The sequence below is a fragment of the Aedes albopictus genome, chromosome 3 (assembly GCF_035046485.1).
Source record: "Aedes albopictus strain Foshan chromosome 3, AalbF5, whole genome shotgun sequence".
Lineage (NCBI taxonomy): Eukaryota > Metazoa > Arthropoda > Insecta > Diptera > Culicidae > Aedes > Aedes albopictus.
In genome coordinates, this window is record NC_085138.1 from 102,014,101 (window position 1) to 102,036,779 (window position 22,679).

A 22,679-nucleotide genomic window follows, 5' to 3' on the forward strand; every position below is an offset into this window, starting at 1 on the left:
CCGGGAGCTTGGAGCTCTCCGGGAGCTTGGAGCTCTCCGGGAGCTTGGAGCTCTCCGGGAGCTTGGAGCTCTCCGGGAGCTTGGAGCTCTCCGGGAGCTTGGAGCTCTCCGGGAGCTTGGAGCTCTCCGGGAGCTTGGAGCTCTCCGGGAGCTTGGAGCTCTCCGGGAGCTTGGAGCTCTCCGGGAGCTTGGAGCTCTCCGGGAGCTTGGAGCTCTCCGGGAGCTTGGAGCTCTCCGGGAGCTTGGAGCTCTCCGGGAGCTTGGAGCTCTCCGGGAGCTTGGAGCTCTCCGGGAGCTTGGAGCTCTCCGGGAGCTTGGAGCTCTCCGGGAGCTTGGAGCTCTCCGGGAGCTTGGAGCTCTCCGGGAGCTTGGAGCTCTCCGGGAGCTTGGAGCTCTCCGGGAGCTTGGAGCTCTCCGGGAGCTTGGAGCTCTCCGGGAGCTTGGAGCTCTCCGGGAGCTTGGAGCTCTCCGGGAGCTTGGAGCTCTCCGGGGGCTTGGAGCTCTCCGGGGGCTTGGAGCTCTCCGGGAGCTTGGAGCTCTCCGGGAGCTTGGAGCTCTCCGGGAGCTTGGAGCTCTCCGGGAGCTTGGAGCTCTCCGGGAGCTTGGAGCTCTCCCAGTGATTGAACCTCTCCGGGAGTTTCTAGCTATTCGGGAGCTTCTAGCTATTCGGGAGCTTCTAGCTCTCCGGGAGCTTCTAGCTATCCGGGAGTTTCTAGCTCTCCGAGAGCTTCTAGCTTCTCGGGAGCTTCCTGCTTCTCCAAAGCACCCAGAGCTGCTAGCTCTTCTAGAGCTTCTAGCTCTTCTAGAGCTTCTAGCTCTTCTAGAGCTTCTAGCTCTTCTAGAGCTTCTAGCTCTTCTAGAGCTTCAATATTATGCAATTTGTTTAAGTTTGAAGCCAACTGAATGAGTAACAAAATTTTGACGACATGATATTCATACTTTCATATTGCTTTTGATATTGGATTTTTATTTTATGAATATTAATATTTAGTTCACTTGATTTATTTGAAATATTGTCGAGGAACGGTAACGACTTGAATCACAAATAAAATATTAGATGCATCGGCCGGGAATCGAACCCGGGCCGCCCGCGTGGCAGGCGAGCATTCTACCACTGAACCACCGATGCTTCGTTGAAATTTGCGATGAATTTTGCAAACAAAACTCATTATCGTTTTAATTCTTTCTAAAGATAAATTTACGAAAATCCTAAGAAGCACGCACGAAAAATTAACTTCCTTCTGTCCCTCTCTCACTGTCCAAGTCCATTGCACATATTGGATCTTCTTCCATAGATATCGCCAGGAACAGAACAATCGTCGACGTTCCTTATCCATCCACTATTATAATAGCGAGCCTCTTGCCTGCATGAATAATGTATGTTCGTTGTTTACTCCGAATGTCACCCTCGTCAAGTTGTTAAATTTTGTTTTTATTACTACACACAGCCCGCCCGGGATGAGTTTGGCTTCGGCTTCGACGACCACGGGCCTCGCTGCATGCATCAGTTGAAGTTATTCTCTTTCGCGCTCCTCCTCGCACGCTCACGCGCTTTGGCCGTTCGTTTCTCGCACATTCTCTCCCTCTTTCCGACTCATCACGACGATCGAATCGCCTGCGAGCGCTCGCCGGGAGAGAGCGGCGATAAAAGAAGAGCTTCGGAACTGTGCAGGATCGGCCTGCTATGTTGATGCGTATTGTTCGCTTGATTGTGTGGTGCGGTTGGTGAGGAGTGAGGAGGAAGAGGGAAATTATATTGGACTTCTTTTCGATGCTCTTGCATTATGAAAGGGATTTCGTTTCCGAACGAGGAGCTGTGTGGAGTGAGAGGAAACGAGACAGGAAAGGCATGTAAAATTTGGAGTATTCTTCACGTACTTTAATAATAGCCGGCGTTGTTTTTGTTATATTATGCGAGAGGAACAACTAAAGGGAGATTATTTGATGTGAAGTGCATTTACATCTATAGTGTAAAATTCCGGTTGATGGAATGTAAAAATTTAATTTTGATAATTTGTACCAAAACGTGGCGATGCTATGACTTAACCAATGAACCTGAACTCCATTGATTTGATTTCTAAGGTTCATTTCCCATTCTTGTACTCCGCGCTAATTTTTGACAAGCGTGGAAATTATCCATCTTTTCATATCCCTGCATCACCGAACTCAACAATCACTATTATTACAGCTGTCATTCATCAGCGTCTGCTGCGGAAACTACACGCACAATAAAGACCAATCATAGTAAGCCGTGTGTGCTCTCTCCTCAGCCTGTCAATAATTATATTCATGTGCGAGTGAGCGAGCGATGAATACCAACATCACCGGAGATCATCATCAGAATCGGGACCGCGTCTAAATTGAATAAAAGAAAAGAGGCATTCAAAGAGAGAAAAAATAATGCAATTCAAATTCGGGTGAAATGAATGAAGGTAGCCCATCACCAGGGAGAAAAGCGTTTCTAATTCTAGGCTGGTGCATTCATGCGTGCATCTCCAAGATGAATAGCCGTTTGACAATGATTGCTTTTGTGAATCCGAAATGGATTTTGCCGGATTACAACTGATGAATACATAATTAAATTTTTGGGAATTTCTTTAGAAATTATGATTACAAGTTTACGAAAATTGGTTTTCTTTGAAACATTCACAGAAGAAAACAAAATCATTAGTCGTTTACATGGGATATTCCAAAAGATTTCCATGCAAATACTGAATGGTTATATTGAAAAAAAAAACTTATATTTCGCATACTACTCATTTTTCTCTAACCCATTCTAGCAAGTTGTCCTCTCTTATTTGAACATGTAGAAAATGATTTTCTTAGTTGGACTTACGAGAGCTACCCGAGTAGAATCCTTTGAGAGTACACCCGATTCCATTTTTGCACGGGATGTTTGTTTGCTATAACTCCGTCAAGTTTGAATCAGTAGGCTTGATTTTCCGTACAGAGATAGTACTGATCGTGCCTACATGTGTACAAAATTTCATGAAAATCAGTTCAAAATTGACTGATTCACTGATTCACATCAATCACGGAAAGAATCTCAGTTCTTAACAATTCAACGATCGGGTGCCCGTCGGTATGATATCTTATGAGTTCTGATGTTAAAATATGTTTCTGACACAGATAGCTTTATATCAGCTTGACTATCGGCCCATCACTTCGATACCTGACTGACTGACAAGCAATTAACACTGCCTATCAATTTCGTTTTATCAGACGTTATTGAAGATGGCAATTTGTTGTTATCGCGTTGTGACGAATAACTGATGACAAACTTAAATTGAAACTTATTTTGTTCGCTACATTTCAATCTTCTTTTACCACGCATAACAAACTTTTGACAACTTTCATACTGACTTCCACTTGATGATTTTATTATCAATAAATGAAAGCGTTTGTTTGACTCACTCACATGTATAATAGTCGGATTGCTGGAGATATATGTGAGTCAGTTTAACATTTGCTTGTTAGATTCATAGCTAATTAGGTGTCATGATCGTCTTGATGAGTGTATTGCTTGGATAAGAATGATTGAACTCACATTTTCTTTTTTAAATTTTATGCGTTGCAGATTTTGTTTCATATCCAATCAAGTTATGTATTTAAAGCACGGCGCAGAGGAAGATAAGATATGTGCTTCCAAATCATGGAAATGAATATTTGCTGCTGAATTTCATCCAATCATGATTTTGACACAGCATCGGTGGTTCAGTGGTAGAATGCTCGCCTGCCACGCGGGCGGCCCGGGTTCGATTCCCGGCCGATGCAATGTTAATATTTTGAAATATATCAATTCACGAGACGTTCTTATATCCAATGACTAATCAATCTAAGGGAATATGATGAGGTGAATGGTATCATTGATTATAAACATTGTTCCACGAAATTGTCGTCAAACACATACGATATAGAATGTTTATATTTTTGTTTTTTAGAATTTTTAGCTAATTACTCTACCAACTACATGTAGGGAACCCGGAAAAAGCCGTCGGCTTCTTTTATCTTGTTTTTTCTTCTTCAAAAGATACAAGTCCATCAATAATTCTTACACAATGCTGAAGGTTATAGTTAATATTTTTATGTGTACAATACTTTTGTAAAATCTTATTTTAATCCAACACATATACAGCAAGTACGAGAAAGCATTCTGGAAAATATTTGGGTTAGACTTCGCCCAACTATTTTTCTTGTCAATGAATATATACTTGCAGAATACCAAAAATATTTTATTAATTACCTGAATATTAATCTGATATATCTAAGATCAAACATCAACCTCATAGCATCGCTTGAATCTACATCGGAAAAGATGTGTGAACAAACCGTATCAAACGATACGAGTTATACGAAGAATTAGACATGGAACGAACTCACCAAACCTGTTGACCCATGAACGCCCGAATTGCCACAATTGCCACAGTCATATGATAAACGTCCGTTTTTTGTGGAATATTTTGAAACCATAAAATAAAATTATTGCAGTTATTATTATAAATTGTCCCTCTATTATTGGCTATTTCCGGTCAAAATTGGTTTTAGGTGGAATTACTTAATAGCTTCCAATTTTTCGGCCCTTGGTTTGGGCCTTCCTCTTGGAGGTTATAGGCGTACCGCTAGGCATGGGTAGCTAGGCTGTCGGAATGGGTTTTGTGGTTTGTCTGATTTTAGATGATGGTGGTTAGATTTTGAGGGTGATTTTTTGGATTTTTGTTTTTGCCACTTCACCAACCACTAACATGGCGTCTAGACACTAAATTTGGCATTTGGTGTTCATTTGAAGTTTCTTCTGGAGTTTCTACGAGGATTCATTAAGTCATTCCACCAGGAATCGGAATTCTTTAAGAAAATCAGGGCTTTAAACCAAAACATCTTTTTTGAATTTCTTCAAGAGTTGCCTTTGAGATTCTCCTGAAATTTCTACAGGAATTCTTCCGAATCTTCAAAATTTTCCATGGAAATTCTTCCAATGTTATGTTCTAACATGTCTCCAGAAATTCTTTTTCGATTTTCCAGGAGAGGAAATCTTTTAAAAGTACTTTCTGGGATTCCTCAATCAGTTTCTTCTGTTATTTTTTGCAGAACGTCCTTCTGGGACCAATCCGAAAAAAAATCTTCAGGAGTTCTTCGTTTTGGCATTTGTACAGCAGGAATTTCTTAACTCTTTGAACCCGGATGATAGAGTTTTTTGCTTCATATTTCTGAAGTTTTAGTGCTCAACAGCATAAAAAAGGTAGAATATAATGCAGAATATTTTGTCTGGATATCCTAGGCCATCCAAACTGTTCTTGAGTTTAGATTCCAATGTCTTCGAGTGTAACGGGAATTTCTTTCATTATACAAATCTACAATTTGTGATCTATCATGTCTTCTGAAAGAAATTTGTATTTGAACATTTTCTTGCAAGAGATTTTGCTTCATTCTTTTCTCATTCATCTTCGGATTTTTTCAGGATTTTCTAAAAGGTCCTACAAGAAGAGAGCAGGACATTAGGCTGAAAACCGTTAGGCCAAAAGCCATTAGGCCGAGCGCCGTTAGATCGAAAGGGTCGTTAAGCCGAATAGGTTGTTGATTTCATTACTTTACGTTGCACAAAACAAAAAGAAGAAAGGGTAGATATTCAAGTCTAATAAACTTGAGAAAAGTCGACATCGTTAGGGAACTGTGGGGGAAACCCAAGCAACACACATGTTATATAACAGTTACGGCAGCGCAAGTTTTGGTTGTATAGAAGTTTATTTTTTCGTAATTGTAACACAATGTTGAAATAACGTCGAATTAACTTCTATACAACCAAAATTTGCGCTGTCGTTACTCGTATATAACATGTGTGTTGCTTGGGAGTTAATGTGGTAGGTGAAGTAGAGATGATCTATAAAGCAGCATCTTGAAAAAGCTTATTGTTAGCCAGAAACAAAGAGTTATATGATGAAACAGCACAACCACAACTGTCGACAGTATAAATTGAATCCAGAAACATTGTCATACTAAATATGGAATAGAATACTACCTGCAAATGAATGTAACACAAACCAATATGGCTGCTTCAGTTTACTGCCGATTGTAATTGGGGGGGGGTTTGTTGTTAGAAGCAAAAACCCACTTTCGAGTAAATGAGGTTTGAAGTTTTTGAAGAATTTTTAATCCCATACAAAATGTATGGAGTTTCAAAATCAACCCAATTTTCTCTGATTTGTTGTAATTTTTCCAATCATCGTAGAAACAATCTTGAAAAAGTTCCTGAAAGCTTGAAATCTGAAGAATTTTATGATATGCTCAGCTCAAAATCGACAAAATGGTCACTTACACCCCTTTGATTCTCAATTGTAGGCTAAAACTTGCTGATTTTTTTTTCTTATCAATGTTCACCTTGTTGAGCACTACTGCAATTGCTAACTTTTTCATCAGATATTTTAACAACCGAATATTGTTTTAAAACATGACTCGGTTAACTCTTTCCCAAGTTGGTGCGAATAACTGACACATAGCTGTAGCATACCAAAGCAGGGTATCATACCTAGTTAAAGAATTGTTCGTTGAAAAAAGCTTATTTTGGTAAGCATTACAGCTACATATTAACTTTTGCATCGGGGAATTTTCCTTTTTTCCATAGACTAGGCTGTGTTTTTAAAATTTTTGTTTTGTTTTTATTACCGTGTATTTTAACAGGTACCTAATTCTACACTTTTTCTAGTTTGTCTGTTATACTCATTACGTATAATACATAAATTACGTAAGCAGAATCAATGACGAAATCACTGAAGCAATCCTAGGAGGAATCAATGAAAGAATACCTGAAAAGTCTCGGAAGGAATCTTGCAGTGAAGAATTGTTGAGAGTTAGTGCTAAAACAATTCTGGAACAATCTCTGGAGTAATCTCCAGAAAATTTCCGAATGTAAAATCGGTAGAAATCATTGAAGGAATCGCTGGAATCATCTCGGAATGCTTCAACGATTCCCTCCAGTGTTGCGAAGTGTCAGTATCAACCGATATTTCAAGCTGAAATTGAGATAGGTAATCACTTATTTTCCATTTACCATCGGAATATCAATTGACTAGCCTCTGATCATTCAATTGACATCAGCGCCAGCCTCAGTCAAGGCACATATCATTCGATTGAGCCCCAGCTAGGAAGCGTAAATGTGTGGTGTTGTAGGTTCAAAGCTTTTACCATCGATGATGACGTCAAACCCGACATCAACCTTACCTTACCTTACCGATCAGGCTAAGGCCGGGGTTGCTTCTGCTGTACAAGTAGCCGTCTCCATTCCACTCGGTTCATGGCTGTTTGTCTCCAGTTCCGCACTCTGCGTAGGGTCCGCAGATCGTCCTCCACTTGGTCGACCCACCTAGCTCGCTGCGCTCAACGTCTTCTTGTACCGGTTAGATGACTCTCGAGGAGCATTTTAGTCGGGTTGCTATCCGACATCCTGATGACGTGACCCGCCCACCGTAGCCTCCCGATTTTGGCGGTGTGGACGATGGTTGATTCTCTCAGCAGCTGATGCAGTTCGTGGTTCATTCGCCTTCTCCAAGTCCCGTCTTCCACCTGCATTCAGCCGTAGATGGTACGCCAAACCTTCCGTTCGAAAACTCCAAGGGCGCGTTGATCCTCTTCACGTAGGGTCCATGCTTCGTGCCCTTAAAGGACTGCCGATCTAATCAACGATTTGTAGATAGTTGGTGCGACTACGAACTTTGTTCGATCGTAGAGTACTGCGGAATCCAGAATAAACTCGATTTCCTGCCACAATGCGTTTCTGAATTTCTCTGCTGATGTCGTTGTCGGCGGTCACCACTGAGTCCAAGTACACGAATTCTTCAACCGCCTCGATTTTATCACCGTCGAAAGAAATTCGGGGTGGCGGGTGCCTTTTGCCATCATGTACTTTGTCTTCGGCACATTAATGACTAATCCGTTTCGCCTGGCTTCACTCTTTAGTCGGATGTACGTTTCCGCCATCGTCTCAAATATACGAGCTATGACATCAATAGCATCAGCGAAGCCAAGCAGCGGAACGGACTTCGTGAAAATCGTTCCACTCGTGTTTATCCCCACTCTCCTTATTATACATTCTAACGCCATGTTGAACAGCAAGCACGAAAGACCAACACCTTGCCGTAACCCTCTGCGAGATTCGAAGAGACTCGAGAGTGTCCCTGTTACTCGAACTACGCACATCACTCGATCCATCGTCGCCTTGATGAATTGTATCAGTTTATCCGGGAATCCGTATTCGTGCATAATCTGCCATAGCTGTTCTTGATCGATTGTATCATACGCCGATTTGAAATCGACGAACAAGTGATGTGTGGGCACGTTGTATTTGCGGCATTTCAGCAACACCTGGCGGATGGCGAATATCTGGTTCGTTGTAGCGCGTTCACCCATGCATCCAGCCTGATATTGCCCCACGAACTCTCTTGCAATCGGTGATAGACGGCGGCATAAAATTTGGGAGAGTATCTTGTAGTCAGCACTCAGTAGTGTGATAGCGCGGTAGTTCCCGCAATACAACTTTTCACCCTTTTTTAGATGGGACAGATGATACCTTCCAGCCATTCTTCCGGTAGTACTTCCTCCTGCCAAATCTTGATAATGACCCAGTGTAGTGCTCCCACCAGTGCTTCTGCACCGTATGTTATAAGCTCGCTTGGTAGTTGATCTGCTCCAGCGGCTTTGTTGTTTTTCAATCGGCTAACCTCCTCCTCAATCTCTTGGAGGTTAGGGGCTGGGGAATATTTCATCCTGCGCAAGTACTTCTAGATCTGTTACCACGCCTTCTTCGGTACTTGCAACTTCGCCTTTGAGGTCCTCATCGTAATGCTGCTACTAAGGGTATGCGGTATGGGATTTTTTCAAAGCGAAACGAAACGAAACGATATGTGAAATTTCTGACGCAATGCGGTACGAAACGAAACGAAATTCAAAAATGTTTCGTGAGATCGATACGAAATCCGAATTCACTCGGTATTTTTCGAAACAAAACGAAATTTGCGAAAAAGTTCCGCGGAATTTTGCAGTTATATCAAATTGATCAGGAAATGGATGCTGCGTGTTTGAATTTTTTTCTAGCGTTGGCGTGGCGGTGTTTCAGTTTAGTCTCATCTTCAAGACTTCATTTGCTACAGTTCCATTTTTAGGTTTGTTACTGGGGCTGCCGTTTTTCTACCGTTTCTCACATCAAGCCCGACATTGGATTTGTCTTCGGTAAGCTAAAATGCTAAAATAATACATTTATTAGAACAAACATACACATGAAAAATAGAATTACTCACAAATTCGGTGATCTAATTTGGAAACATCTCCTCACAAAACTTACAATTGAATTCCTATTCGCATGCATGTTATTCAGAATGAATGACTAGGGGTGTTCAAATATAGTTTGATATTGTGCGTTGCAAGCAAAACACAATTATGGTGACTACTTTCCAAGGCCTTCAATGATGAACAAAATTCAATCGCAGTGCAAATGTCACGTGCAGTGGCAGCAGTCATCACATCATCCGGCCATGTGGCGACTTTTTTTCAAGAATTATTAAAGAGCGCTATGATGGAAAATTTAAAAACAGGTATGTTTTCTTAGGCGACTGTCTCGCGCGTATCTCTAACTGCGGGTAAAAGTAGTCGCGAAAGTAGATTTTATTTTGATTCGTATAATATGTCTAAACATTTCAGATAGGTACCCAACTTTGGTGGAGGACCATTAGGGCCCTGGACCGATTCTGACCACTTTGAGCTGTAAGTCAGCCAATATTGTAGCAATTTACTTGGAGTTTTGCACATCTCACTGCGTAAAAAAATCAAGTCATTTGTACAGATGTTTCTTTTTCAATGAGTATTCAAGATTTGGAGCAACTTGCTAGTGGAATCTAAGTAGATTATAGTGGGAATTTGAAGTTTAAGTCCTAATGGTGTTTGGAGATAAATATTTGGAAAGATATCTTGTAGATCCTAACTACTTGTTTTAAAAGTGTAACTGCTGATAAACAATCAAAATACTATTGATTTACAACTATTTTTCGTTAATTTTGAAAAATCTGTCCAATTTTCAATAACTTTTGTTCAAACACTTTTTTCGGAAACGCTTTCTTGACACAGGATTAGCCGTTCAAAGTCGTGGGAAGGAAAGAGTTAAGATAAGTTTAAAAAGAAAAAGGAAAATCTAAATAAATTTAAACATTAATTATAAACATTTTGTTGAATCCTCAACGATTGAGGTAAGTTAATTAAAAATAAAAAAAAACTAGTATTGATTTGCCAAGATCAAATTGATAAAGAAGTCAAAATTATGGCCACGCCGATTCACGCCGACGCCGCCGAAAGTGCTCTCGGCGTCACGCCGATTACGCCGTCGCCGACAGATTTCAAATCGGCGCACACCTTTACTGCAAGATGCTCTAATATCGATTGTTTATCAGAAACATGAAGCATATGATGTGGAAACATCAACTACTAGATGTTTACCAATCAAGCTAAAGAAAGCTTGAAATCTACAAGCTTCAAAGAAATGATAGATGATTGAATTTATCAGAAAATACCCTGTAAAACTCACAGAGAATGCTTACGAAATATATGCGGTAATCATTGAAGCATCCGCAAACTCGATTCGCAAATTCTAAAAATATAAATACAATCATCTCCAGATATTAGGAATACAATTCTACCAGATAAAACTGGACTCAAGATTCTACTTGTTAAGCGGACCTGATGTTATGGTTGATGTGTATGCCCTTCTCACCGAGGACCAAGGATCACAAAACCACTCCCAAAATCATTTAAAAATTGTGTTCTACCTTCAGATCATTCGGGACTAGCCTAGGGTTATAGCTTTATGAATCGTACATGTATAATTTGGCCAGAAAATTCTATGGGATTTCTTATTGACGAAAGGAATAAGAGCTTAACCGTGAATAGCGTTTCGTCATACACAGGCCCGGATCACTGGGCACTGTTGTCCTTCTGACTTCAGCTAGATTGAGGAGGTACGATCCAAGTGTCTGTTCACCAAGGAGGTGCGGCTCAAACAGCGTCTGTTCTGGCATCCAGCGGCTGAGTAAGAAACGCTGCACCACGCCCAGCTAGATCCAAGGTGGTAGCCCCATCAGCGTGGTCGTCCCAGTGTTGGTTGGGACGTTAAACAGAACTGGCACGATGGCCCTCCGGCGAGACAGGAGTGTTGGCGTAGGCCCAATAAGCCACCCGTAAAAATCCCCATTGCGAATAACATAGGGGAAAATACGACTCGTTACAATCGGCAAAGACCCACGCGACGAAATAAGGACTACGATTGGAAACTTGGAACATGGAATTGCAAGTCACTAGGTTTCGCAGGATGTGACAGGATAATCTACGACGAACTACATCCCCGCAACTTCGACATCGTGGCGTTGCAGGAACTTTGTTGGACTGGACAGAAAGTGTGGATAAGCGGGCATCGAGCGGCTACCTTCTACCAAAGCTGTGGCACCACCAATGAACTGGGAACAGGATTTATAGTGTTGGGCAAGATGCGACAACGTGTGATCGGGTGGCAGCCGATCAACGCAAGGATGTGCATGTTGAGAGTTAAGGGCCGTTTCTTCAACTACAGCATCATCAACGTCCACTGCCCACACGAAGGGAGACCCGATGACGAGAAAGAAGCGTTCTACGCGCAGTTAGAGCAAACATACGATGGTTGCTCGCCGCGTGACGTGAAAATCGTTGTCGGCGACATGAACGCGCAGGTAGGAAGGGAGGAAATGTACAGACCGGTAATCGGGCGAAACAGCCTGCACGCCGTATCGAATGATAACGGCCAGCGATGCGTAAACTTTGCAGCCTCCCGTGGTATGGTAGACCGAAGCACCTTCTTCCCCCGCAAAGATATCCACAAAGCCACCTGGAGATCACCCGACCACCAAACAGAAAACCAAATCGACCACGTTCTTATCGACGGTAAATTCTTCTCGGATATAACCAACGTCCGCACATACCGCAGTGCGAATATAGATTCGGATCACTACTTAGTCGCTGTATGCATGCGCTCAAAACTTTCGACAGTTATCACCACGCGTCGAAGTCGAACGCCGCGGCTCAACATCGAGCAACTTCGTAACGTAGAAGTGGCTCAAGACTACGCGCAGCAGTTAGCAGTGGCCTTACCAACGGAAGAGCAGCTTGGCGCAGCTACACTTGAAGATGGCTGGAGGGATATCCGATCCGCCATAGGTAGTACCTCGGCTACAGCACTAGGCTTCGCGACTCCGAATCACAGAAACGACTGGTACGACGGCGAATGTGAACAGTTGAAAAACGAGAAGAATGCAGCATGGGCGAGAATGCTGCAACACCGTACGAGAGCGAATGAGGCACGTTACAAACAGGCGCGGAACAGGCAGAACTCAGTCTTCCGGATGAAGAAGCGCCAGCAGGAAGAACGAGATCGCGAAGCGATGGAAGAGCTGTACCGCGCTAAGGACACACGAAAGTTCTACGAGAAGCTGAACCGCTCGCGCAGAGGCTTTGTGCCACAAGCCGACATGTGCCGAGATAATCACGGGAATATTCTCACGAGCGAGCGTGAGGTGGTCGAGAGGTGGCGGCAGCATTACGATGAGCACCTCAATGGCGACGTTGCAAGTACCGAAGAAGGCGTGGTAACAGATCTAGGAGTATGTGCACAGGACGAAAGACTTCCGGCCCCTGACCTTCAAGAGATTGAGGAGGAGGTTGGCCGGTTGAAAAACGACAAAGCCGCTGGAGCAGATCAACTACCAAGCGAGCTTCTAAAATACGGTGGAGAAGCACTGGTGAGATCACTACACTGGGTCATTTCCAAGATTTGGGAGGAGGAAGTATTACCGGAGGAATGGATGGAAGGTATCGTGTGTCCCATCTACAAAAAGGGCGACAAGTTGGATTGCGGAAACTACCGCGCGATCACACTACTGAGCGCTGCCTACAAGATACTCTCCCAAATTTTATGCCGCCGTCTATCACCGATTGCAAGAGAGTTCGTGGGGCAATATCAGGCTGGATTCATGGGTGAACGCGCTACAACGGACCAGATGTTCGCCATCCGCCAGGTGTTGCAGAAATGCCGCGAATACAACGTGCCCACACATCACTTGTTCATCGATTTCAAATCGGCGTATGATACAATCGATCGAGAACAGCTATGGCAGATTATGCACGAATACGGATTCCCGGATAAACTGATACGGTTGATCAAGGCGACGATGAATCGAGTGATGTGCGTAGTTCGAGTATCAGGGACACTCTCGAGCCCCTTCGAATCTCGCAGAGGGTTACGGCAAGGTGATGGTCTTTCGTGCTTGCTGTTCAACATTGCTTTGGAGGGTGTAATAAGAAGAGCGGGGATAAACACGAGTGGGACGATTTTCACGAAGTCCGTTCAGCTGCTTGGTTTCGCCGATGATATTGATATTATTTCTCGTAAATTTGAGACGATGGCGGAAACGTACATCCGACTAAAGAGGGAAGCCAGGCGAATCGGATTAGTCATTAATGTGTCGAAGACAAAGTACATGATGGCAAAGGGCTCCAGGGAGGAATCACCGCGCCCGCCACCCCGAATTCATATCGACGGTGATGAAATCGAGGCGGTTGAAGAATTCGTGTACTTGGGCTCACTGGTGACCGACGACAACGACACCAGCAGAGAAATTCAGAGGCGCATTGTGGCAGGAAATCGTGCCTACTTTGGACTCCGCAGAACTATACGATCGAATAAAGTTCGCCGTAACACGAAGTTAACCATCTACAAAACGTTGATTAGACCGGTCGTCCTCTATGGGTACGAAACATGGACCCTACGTGCAGAGGACCAACGCGCCCTTGGAGTTTTCGAACGGAAGGTGTTGCGTACCATCTACGGCAGATGGAAGACGGGACTTGGAGAAGGCGAATGAACCACGAGCTGCATCAGCTGCTGGGAGAACCAACCATCGTCCACACCGCGAAAATCGGGAGGCTACGGTGGGCGGGTCACGTCATCAGGATGTCGGATAGCAACCCGACTAAAATGGTTCTCGAGAGTCATCCGACCGGTACAAGAAGACGTGGAGCGCAGCGAGCTAGGTGGGTCGACCAAGTGGAGGACGATCTGCGGACCCTACGCAGAGTGCGGAACTGGAGACAAACAGCCATGGACCGAATGGAATGGAGGCGGCTACTATGTACAGCAGAGGCCACCCCGGCCTTAGCCTGACCGGTAAGGTAAGTAAGGCCCGGATCAAGGATTGCCCGAGGCCCGAGCGGATGCGAAGGTCCCTTGGTGATGACCATACAAAAATTTCTTTGTTTTCAAACAGCATTTGAGCAATATGAAACATAAAGTTGATGTGTAATAATCAAAAAAGGTCTTTGTAGGGGGGCCTAAAATGTGGGGGCCCAGAGCCCGAATAACCACCCCCGGCCACCCCCATCCCACCCGTACATCCAGCCCTGGTCATACAGATGTAATGGTAAATCCCTTTCAAGAGTTCCACTAAAAAATTAAACTCTTTCAAAAAAGGCATTTACACAATGAACTTGTTTTCGAAATTTATTAGACATTCCGCGGAATTCCGTTTAATTTCGTCAAAATATATTTTTTGAAGGCGAAATTTTTAGAATTTGACGAAACGAAACGAAATTCAAAATCATAAATTTCGCCTGGTTGAATTCCGTGGAATTCCGCGGAATTTCGTTTCGAGGTGCTTTTGACGAAACTTTTCGGTATACCGCATACCCTTAGCTGCTACCACTTCACGCTCGTTCGTGAGAAGATTCCCGTGATTATTTCGGCACATGTCGGTTTGTGGCACAAAGCCTTTGCGCGAACGGTTCAGCTTCCGTGATCGAAGGTCCGTTACTTAAAAATGTTCCAATTCGTCTTATAACACAGTGATCTCCGAGTGATCATAAAACACCTAGCGTTGCTACAATACGGAAGAGGTATCAGTATCTGACCGGAACAAAAATCGCTGATAACACTCAATTCCTATACGCTTCAATGAACCCATTTATTTGTGAATAAAAATAATGATAACCAACAAAACTCAAATTATCATCCTCACATATCCTCGATAGTATAGTGGTCAGTATCCCCGCCTGTCACGCGGGAGACCGGGGTTCAATTCCCCGTCGGGGAGAAGAAAGTTCATTTTTTACTGCTTTACTCAAGCACAAAATGATTTATGAAATAAGATTTTGCTCGGCTTTTATTCAGACTACCGAGCGTACCATATCCTCCTCCTTATCATTTCCATTATTAATGAGCACTTATGTTAGTGAGCAACCTAAACGTCTATTCGTTCGAAATTGTCGTCACGCTTCATTTTGAATAAAAATAATTTAAAGAACATGCTGCAATTCCCACAAGTCATTAAAGGATGAACTGGCCTGGAATGGAAGCACAGGAATAACCGAATCTACCCTCCGTTCGAAGACTATTAGTCACTAGATACATGCAATGCATGAAGCTGATGCCTTTTTATTCCGTGCAGCGAAGTCCTCCGGAACTATTCCTGGCACGAACGGCCCAGAAGTGCCAACAAACAAATGTATTGGGAAAACTCCGAGGAGGACGGGGTTTGGTCGGAGGACGTGTTAGCCAAAAACAAAATAGAACGCTGCAGCTCACAGAAGTATCCTCCCTCATGGAAAATTAGGTGAGGGGAAGACGCGAAAAAAATCATAACAAATATTTCATTTATTCAGTTTGCGTACCGCGTAGGCAGGCATACGCCGTCGGAGGATGGCTAAAAAAAAATAAAACACGCGGGAGTAAATATTGGATTTAAATCTCGTCCGCCTCCGTCGTTGTTGTTTGGTCACGAGAGGAGGTGTGCGTTCGTCGCGGATTTGGTCGTTTCGTTGTTCACACAATTGTTAATTTTGAAGGTATACCATCTGAAGCTACTATTATCAGGCACGGTTCGCTCCGTATCAGTAAACGAAGAGGGTATTTGTGGGCGTTGGGCGATAACATTGCAATGTAAAGACACAGACAAACAGACGTAACACCTTGAACGATTTTCATGGAAATCCATCGCTCAGTTCACACTACCATCACCTGGTGGAAAAGTTGCACGAATCACTGTGTTGTGCAATATCGTTAACAGAAGGCGCTAGTGTGAAACGTCAAACGCATAGAAAAACGATGCGCGCGCCTCTGGTTGTGAAAGCCACAACTATGAAAATTTAAAATGATCGTTAAAAACGTGGTCGATGGAAATTTCGCAAGTGTTACGTCTGTTTGTCTGTGGTAAAGACTTCAGAAAAGCAGTTATTGGTGATGTTGTATGACAGAAATACATTAAATGTCTTTGTGTAAATCCTAATACTTCATCTTCGTCTTTGGCTTCTCCTCCTCCTTCTTCTTCTTCTTTTTCTTCTTCTTATGCTTTTTCTTTTTCTTCTTTATGACCCTAAATTACCACTGGAACTTGGTCCGCCTCGCTTCAACTTAGTAAATATTATGCTCTTGGTTGAAATCCGAACTTATCGAAAGTGCGAAAATTGACTTTTAACCTATTTAGAAATGTCGCAACTTAATGGGATGATTGCTGTTTATATTTTTATTGATTGCTCCCAGTTGGCAAGAACTTTTATAGCATCTAGTTTCCAGCGCTGACAGCCCGGTGGCGACACCATCACTTGTATCCAATGCATCGTGTGTGCTACTCTCGGTTGTCAACAACTTTCTAAAATTCTCGCCTTAAGCTCACGGAAGCATGGTAGTCAAGAACGTATGCGCACGTATTCTGCAATCATCGCTGATGGCTGTCATTGTCCGTGCAGCCAGAACAGTCATCAACACCTGATATTTTTGCCAGCTCTATGTAAGCGTAACTTTTATACTATCGTTGTTTTTGGTCAAGTAGCCTAGAAGAGGTTCTTAAAACCAGCATGTTACCTGAGTTAAGGATATTAGGTTTTATGAAGGTAGAACCTTTTCAAGACTAACCAATTATCAAAGTGATGCTTGGGAGTGCATCTATTATGAGTGAAGAAGAGGGTAACTACTCAAGAAGAATGATAAATTGATTGCCAGATGGATGACATTATGGTTTACTAGACATATCTAGGTGCATCACAAAGTTAAATTCTCTCTGTTACTGTTTCATTATTTTTTCTCTTTCTTTCACATTTTCATTACCTCTAACTCGCGCTGGGTTAGTAAGCAAATTCCATGTTCAAATCTCGGAAAAAATCTCTGAAAATCACTGACGAATATCCAGGAGAACTGCCGTACAGAATCCCTGATGGAATCCTTAAAGAAATTTCTGAAAGGAATCCTGGCTGGAAGCTCGACCGGAATCCCTGAAGGAATAATTAAGAAATCTCGGGAAGACTTATTGGAGATAGCTCTTGAGGAATGCCAATAAAATCGGAAAGTATCTTTGAAAGGGCCCAAGAAAGAATCCTGGAACAAATATCTATAAGAATCCCCTGAAAGAATACCATGAAGAATCTCTGAAGAAATCCTAGTGGAAACCCCTAAAGGAAACCTTTATGAAATTCCGGAAGGGATCTTCGAAGGAATTCCAGCGGTACATCTCTGAAAGAAGATCGACTAGAACACTTGAAAAAAAAATCCCTGAAGGAATCTCGGGAGGATTTCTTTAAGGAATTCTTGGAGGAATCTCTAAAGGAGTGCTGGAAAAAAATATCTGGAAGAATCTTGAGAAGAATTTCGGCTGAAAGCTCAGCAGCAATCCCTGGACCTGGAAGAACCAGAGAAGAAATCCCGCGATGAATTGCTAATGAAATTCCGAGAGGAATCCCTGAAAAAACTACGGGAAGCATCTTTCAGGGAATACCAGCAGATTTCCCACCATGTATAACTAAATTAGTTCCAGTAGGATTCTCTGAATATATATCTGAAATATTTGACAGAATACTAGGAGGGAAGGATGCCCCAGTAAGAATCCCTGTAGCATTGTCGTCAAAAATACCCGAAAGAATCCTTCCAAGATTTTCTAAAGCAATTCCATCAGAAATCCCTGAAATAATTCCTGAAGGAATCTCGCAGAAAATACCTGAAGGAACGTTTGGAAGCATCACGGCAGGAACCTCGACTGAGAGCTGAGCAGGAATTAAAGAAAGAATCATATAAGAAATCCCGAAAAGAATTATTGAAGAAATCGCTGAAAAAAAAGTTGAGAACAAGTTGAGAACAAGTTGAGAACAAGGGATCAAATCAGAAATTCTGACACGACCCAGGTAACAATTTGATACTGTACAAACGTTTCTCCAACTATTTTAAATCAGCCATCATTTGAACAAAAATTGAGCACAAGACGTACAATCCTTTATTTATCTCCTAAACGTCTAATTTTGGTGATTGAACAAGCCTTACTTCAGACCATTATTCAACTGTCATTGTGTTCAGCCATTGACACCATTAATCAGCTATTGTTCAGCTACTATTCTCACTGTTCAGAATTCATTGTTACTTGGGGAAAACCCTTATGAATCACTTCAGGGTTGCCTGAAGAAATCTGAATTTTTGCATATCCCAACCGAGAGAAATTCCAGAAGAAATCACTGAAAGGGTAATTTACGAAATCCTGGAACGAATCTTTGAAGGAATTCGAGAAGGCATTCTTGGAGAAAAGCAAACTTGAATATGTAGGGTAGAAGCTTCAGTTTTGGCCATAGTGCGGTATTCAGCCTGTTACGATCTATATTGGCATAAATTTATTTTTTACTAGTAGATTCTAATATAATATGATGATTACAGCTTTGAAAACCATACATTTTGATTGAAAAATGGAAGAAAAAAATATGTTTTCTTAAAAAATCAGCTCCCATATATCTATTTTGACCAGGGTGCTTCTAATTTGGCCACTCCCATAAGCAATACACGCGATTGGCCAAAATAGAAACCAAAGCTGAGAATATGGCCAAAACCGCGGCAATGCTTCTATTTTGGCCAGCGCCACTTTTGATACGAAAATCATGTATTAGCTTGATTTCTGCATTTTTCTCATAAAGTATAGATTGAAACCTTTCATTTAACACATTGGTAGTTTTCATTGGATTATTGGTTATTTTTACAAAAATGATTTCCCTTAGACTGGCCAAAACCGGTGCCCGCACCCTATCTAAAAAATTCTTCCAGAATTTCCTGAAGCAATCCCTGGGGAAATCTTTGAAGGGATCCCAGGAAGAATCCATTCAGAAATTCCGGGAGGTGCATTTGGAGGATTCCTGAAAAGAGTCTCGAAAGTCACTGCTATTGAAAGTGCGGGAAAGAATGGATTAGAACGATATGCACAGGTTTTATGGGAAGGTGAAAATTTGCTGACAAATTAAAGATTAAACTATAATAGTAGTCAGGATCGCTTCTTAACCAGGAAGATGCATGACGCATGAGGCTTCAACAAACCATTCAAACAAAATTTGCAAATAAAAAAAAACAGTTTTACATTCATCTTCAATTTATTAACTCGGGGAAATCCAAGTAAATTTAAATTTACATTTCGTTCTGTTTTTATCGAGCAAAAGTTTTCAGGGGTCTTAAGTACTGTCACTATATACGGTCTGGCACCGACAGCTCTAGCGCTAATCAACCTGGACAGTTTAAAACAGCTTGCTTACGAGGGAAGTATTGCAACCGTACAGATAATAAATTAATGTTCTTTTCAGATTTCCATCATTGAGCATCAATTTTTAACACGACCATTATTTGAAAAATTCAGTTGAGTTGATAATGTAAAATTTTTTTACGTTGTGGAAACACAAAGGTTGTCAAAAGCTTTTCTAGAGGTGCCAGTACATTTGGTTAGATATTCCAGTCGCCAGTTTTCAGGATTTTTAATTAATATAAATAGTGAATCTAGTCTCGCGGGGTTTCTGGGGGTCTCATGAGATCTCATGGGGATTCCAGGGTTTTCAGTGACGCCTTTAATGATCTAAGGGGGTTCAGGAGCATTTCAGAGAGATTTCAGAGGATCTCAGTGGCATTTCAGAGGGCCTAGGGACACTTCTTGAGATCTAAGTGGATTCCAGGGGATCTCTAGGGCGCTTTACGGGGTTTCACAGGGTACTAGGGAGTCTCAACGGCGTTTCAGGGGAATACTAGAATATCTGAGGGGCATTTCAAGGGGATCCAGGGTTCCAGGCAGTGGCGCTTCAAGGGATTTTAGGGGTTTCCAGGCAACTTCCGGACGGTCTCAGACGCGTTTCTGGGGATCTCAGGCGTGTTTCAGGGAAGCACAAGGAGTTTAGGGATGTTCTGGAAGCGTTTCAGAGGGTCTCAGGGGCGTTCCAGGGGGTCTCAAGGGAACTCTGGGGGATTTCAGGGATTCTCAGTAGGGTTCAAGGAGCTCTCTTGGGCGTTTCTAGGAATCTCAGTGGCGCTTCAGGAAGTTTCAGGAGATTCCAGTGGATCGCCGGAATGCTTCAGATGATCTTAAGGGCATATTTATTGGTTAATAGAGCCACACTAGTGGCGAGTAATAGAGCCACACTAGTGGCGAGTGTATCGATTTAGACAAATCTGATGATGGCTGAAGAAGAGTAAGCCGAAACGTAATAAATCGAGGCGTTAGTGTGTAGCAATCACCGAAAAATATCAACAACCAATAAATATACCATTGGACGGTGACTAAAACCCTACAGAATGATCTTAAGGGCGTTTCATAGTGTCCAGGGAGTTACAGGAGGTCTCGGGGGAATTTTAGGAGGTCTTAGGGGCCTTTCTGTAGGACCCAGCTGGTTTCAGGGGGGTACCAGGAGGTCTCAGATGGCTCCAAGGTGGCTTCATGGGATCTCTTTCGGAATGCCCTTAAAGGCTCCTGAAACTCCCTGAAACGACTCTGAAGCACCTTGGAACCCTTTATTTTGGGCTCTCTGGGAACTACTGGAAATGCTCTTGACCGCAATCCAAATGCCCTGAAGTAAGATCAGTTATCGTGATCTAAGTTTCCTCATCAAACCTCTGACTTAATTTATGCATAAAATTCCCTCTTCTTTTATGCCCTTTTCAATTTATGCACATTTTGAATTTACGCATCCCCAACCTTTGGCATAAAAAAGATTACAACGTTTTCTAACATCCATCACATGCACAATGTATTGAACGTTCATTACACAATGAAACCTAACCTTAAGAGGTTTGGCAATTCTCTGGTCATATTGGCAAGAGCAAGGAAATGCTGACGTACATGTGTGATGTGACAAAATGACCTAAGAATTGTCACATATGTTGAGGTTAGGTCTCGTGGTGACATGATGAATAGCATAAAAAAGTAAATCCGGGCTCAACCGGGATTTGAACCCGGGACCTCTCGCACCCAAAGCGAGAATCATACCCCTAGACCATTGAGCCGCTGATGGTTTGAATCTTTGCTAAAGCTATTATAAAGACCTTACCAAGAGTTAAAATGATCAAACTTCAAAAAAAAAATCCAATCAAATTCTCATCATACAGCTAATAAAGATAACCCGTTATTTGAAGCTCCATCTGCTGCCCCCAACAGATGTGTCTAATTCGGGTTTTTATCGAAAAGTTACTAGCACCGTGCATGCACTGATGGGATATCGTATCGAACTTTGGTCGCACCAATTTCCGATCTACCCCAACCCAACGCGACGCACGATGAGACACTTTATGATTCTAATTTCGATTGACCACATGTGACACCACTGACTGGACTGGCACCAATTTCAGCGTTGTTGCCCGAAATTTTTTTTTAAATTAAATTTTCCGATCCCTTCCGGAATCGATTGGCTCCCGATGTCCGCCAATCGTTGATAACGAAAAGAGAAAAAAAAAACTTTCATCGATAATTTATGAATACTAAATTCGAACGACGACGACGAAAATCGACTGCCAATTGGTCTGGCGGCGGCCCCCCTTGTGGAGGAAGAAGCGGTCGGTGGTGGGTGAAAATTAAAAACGAAATCGAAAGCAATTTAGCCGCTCTGTTGCCGTCGTGGCTGCGCTACCACGCCACGCTGCTGTTGAAGGTCGTTTCGGCGTACTAGAGCCACGGGGCAGTAGCTTATCAGCTAGAGCTAGACTGTTGCAAATTGTAAAATAATTGTTATAATTGGTTTGTTATATTGAAATTTGTGTTTATTGTTTCTTTTTTCATTTAGCTCATTTCAATATATTTTTCCATTTTTTCTCTGTTCGGGACATAACCACTGCGACCAATATTTTGATCTATTGTGGTAATATTTTCCCATATTCTTTATTACACCAACCAACCTAGCCTCAAAATGACTGACAATGAGCATGAAAAGGACGGCAACAACATCGATAAAGTAGAATATATGATCCGTCTTTTTCGTGCATGTGGATGGTCTGTCAAAATGACCTCAGAAGTGTCAAACACTTTCATGGCTAGCTTTGTTGGTGTAATGAAGAATGTTTGGAGGTTTGCTCAACTTCTTCATTGTTTTCTTTCCTTCCGAGTTTCATTGAAATACACAGTAAAACCGCTCAGCACTAAAATGTGTAAGCCCTACTCATAAGTGCATAATTTCCAGACCACACAAAAATGTGTTACAGTTACACATTCTCAAAAACAGCTCGTACACTCGTCCAGATGCGAAATGTCGATATTTTTTTTGTTTTCCAAGGTCACTAGTAAACCTAGCTAGATTGCTGTACAAAAATATTTGCGAATTTAACGATTTTGCGGACACAGGATCTAATTTTGTGAATG

The 22,679-nt window shown here is 42.4% G+C and overlaps 4 non-coding genes across 4 annotated transcripts; 2 read left to right on the forward strand and 2 right to left on the reverse strand.

Moving 5' to 3' along the window:
• Nucleotides 1-1,058: 1,058 nt before the first annotated feature.
• Trnag-gcc (transfer RNA glycine (anticodon GCC)) lies at nucleotides 1,059-1,129 on the reverse strand. Its single transcript has one exon. It is a non-coding gene; the product is annotated as a tRNA-Gly (tRNA).
• A 2,574-nt stretch (nucleotides 1,130-3,703) lies between these two features.
• On the forward strand, nucleotides 3,704-3,774 carry Trnag-gcc (transfer RNA glycine (anticodon GCC)). Its single transcript has one exon. It is a non-coding gene; the product is annotated as a tRNA-Gly (tRNA).
• Nucleotides 3,775-15,074: 11,300 nt separating this feature from the next.
• Trnad-guc (transfer RNA aspartic acid (anticodon GUC)) lies at nucleotides 15,075-15,146 on the forward strand. The gene has a single exon. It is a non-coding gene; the product is annotated as a tRNA-Asp (tRNA).
• A 6,116-nt stretch (nucleotides 15,147-21,262) lies between these two features.
• Trnap-ugg (transfer RNA proline (anticodon UGG)) lies at nucleotides 21,263-21,334 on the reverse strand. The gene has a single exon. It is a non-coding gene; the product is annotated as a tRNA-Pro (tRNA).
• Nucleotides 21,335-22,679: the final 1,345 nt, after the last annotated feature.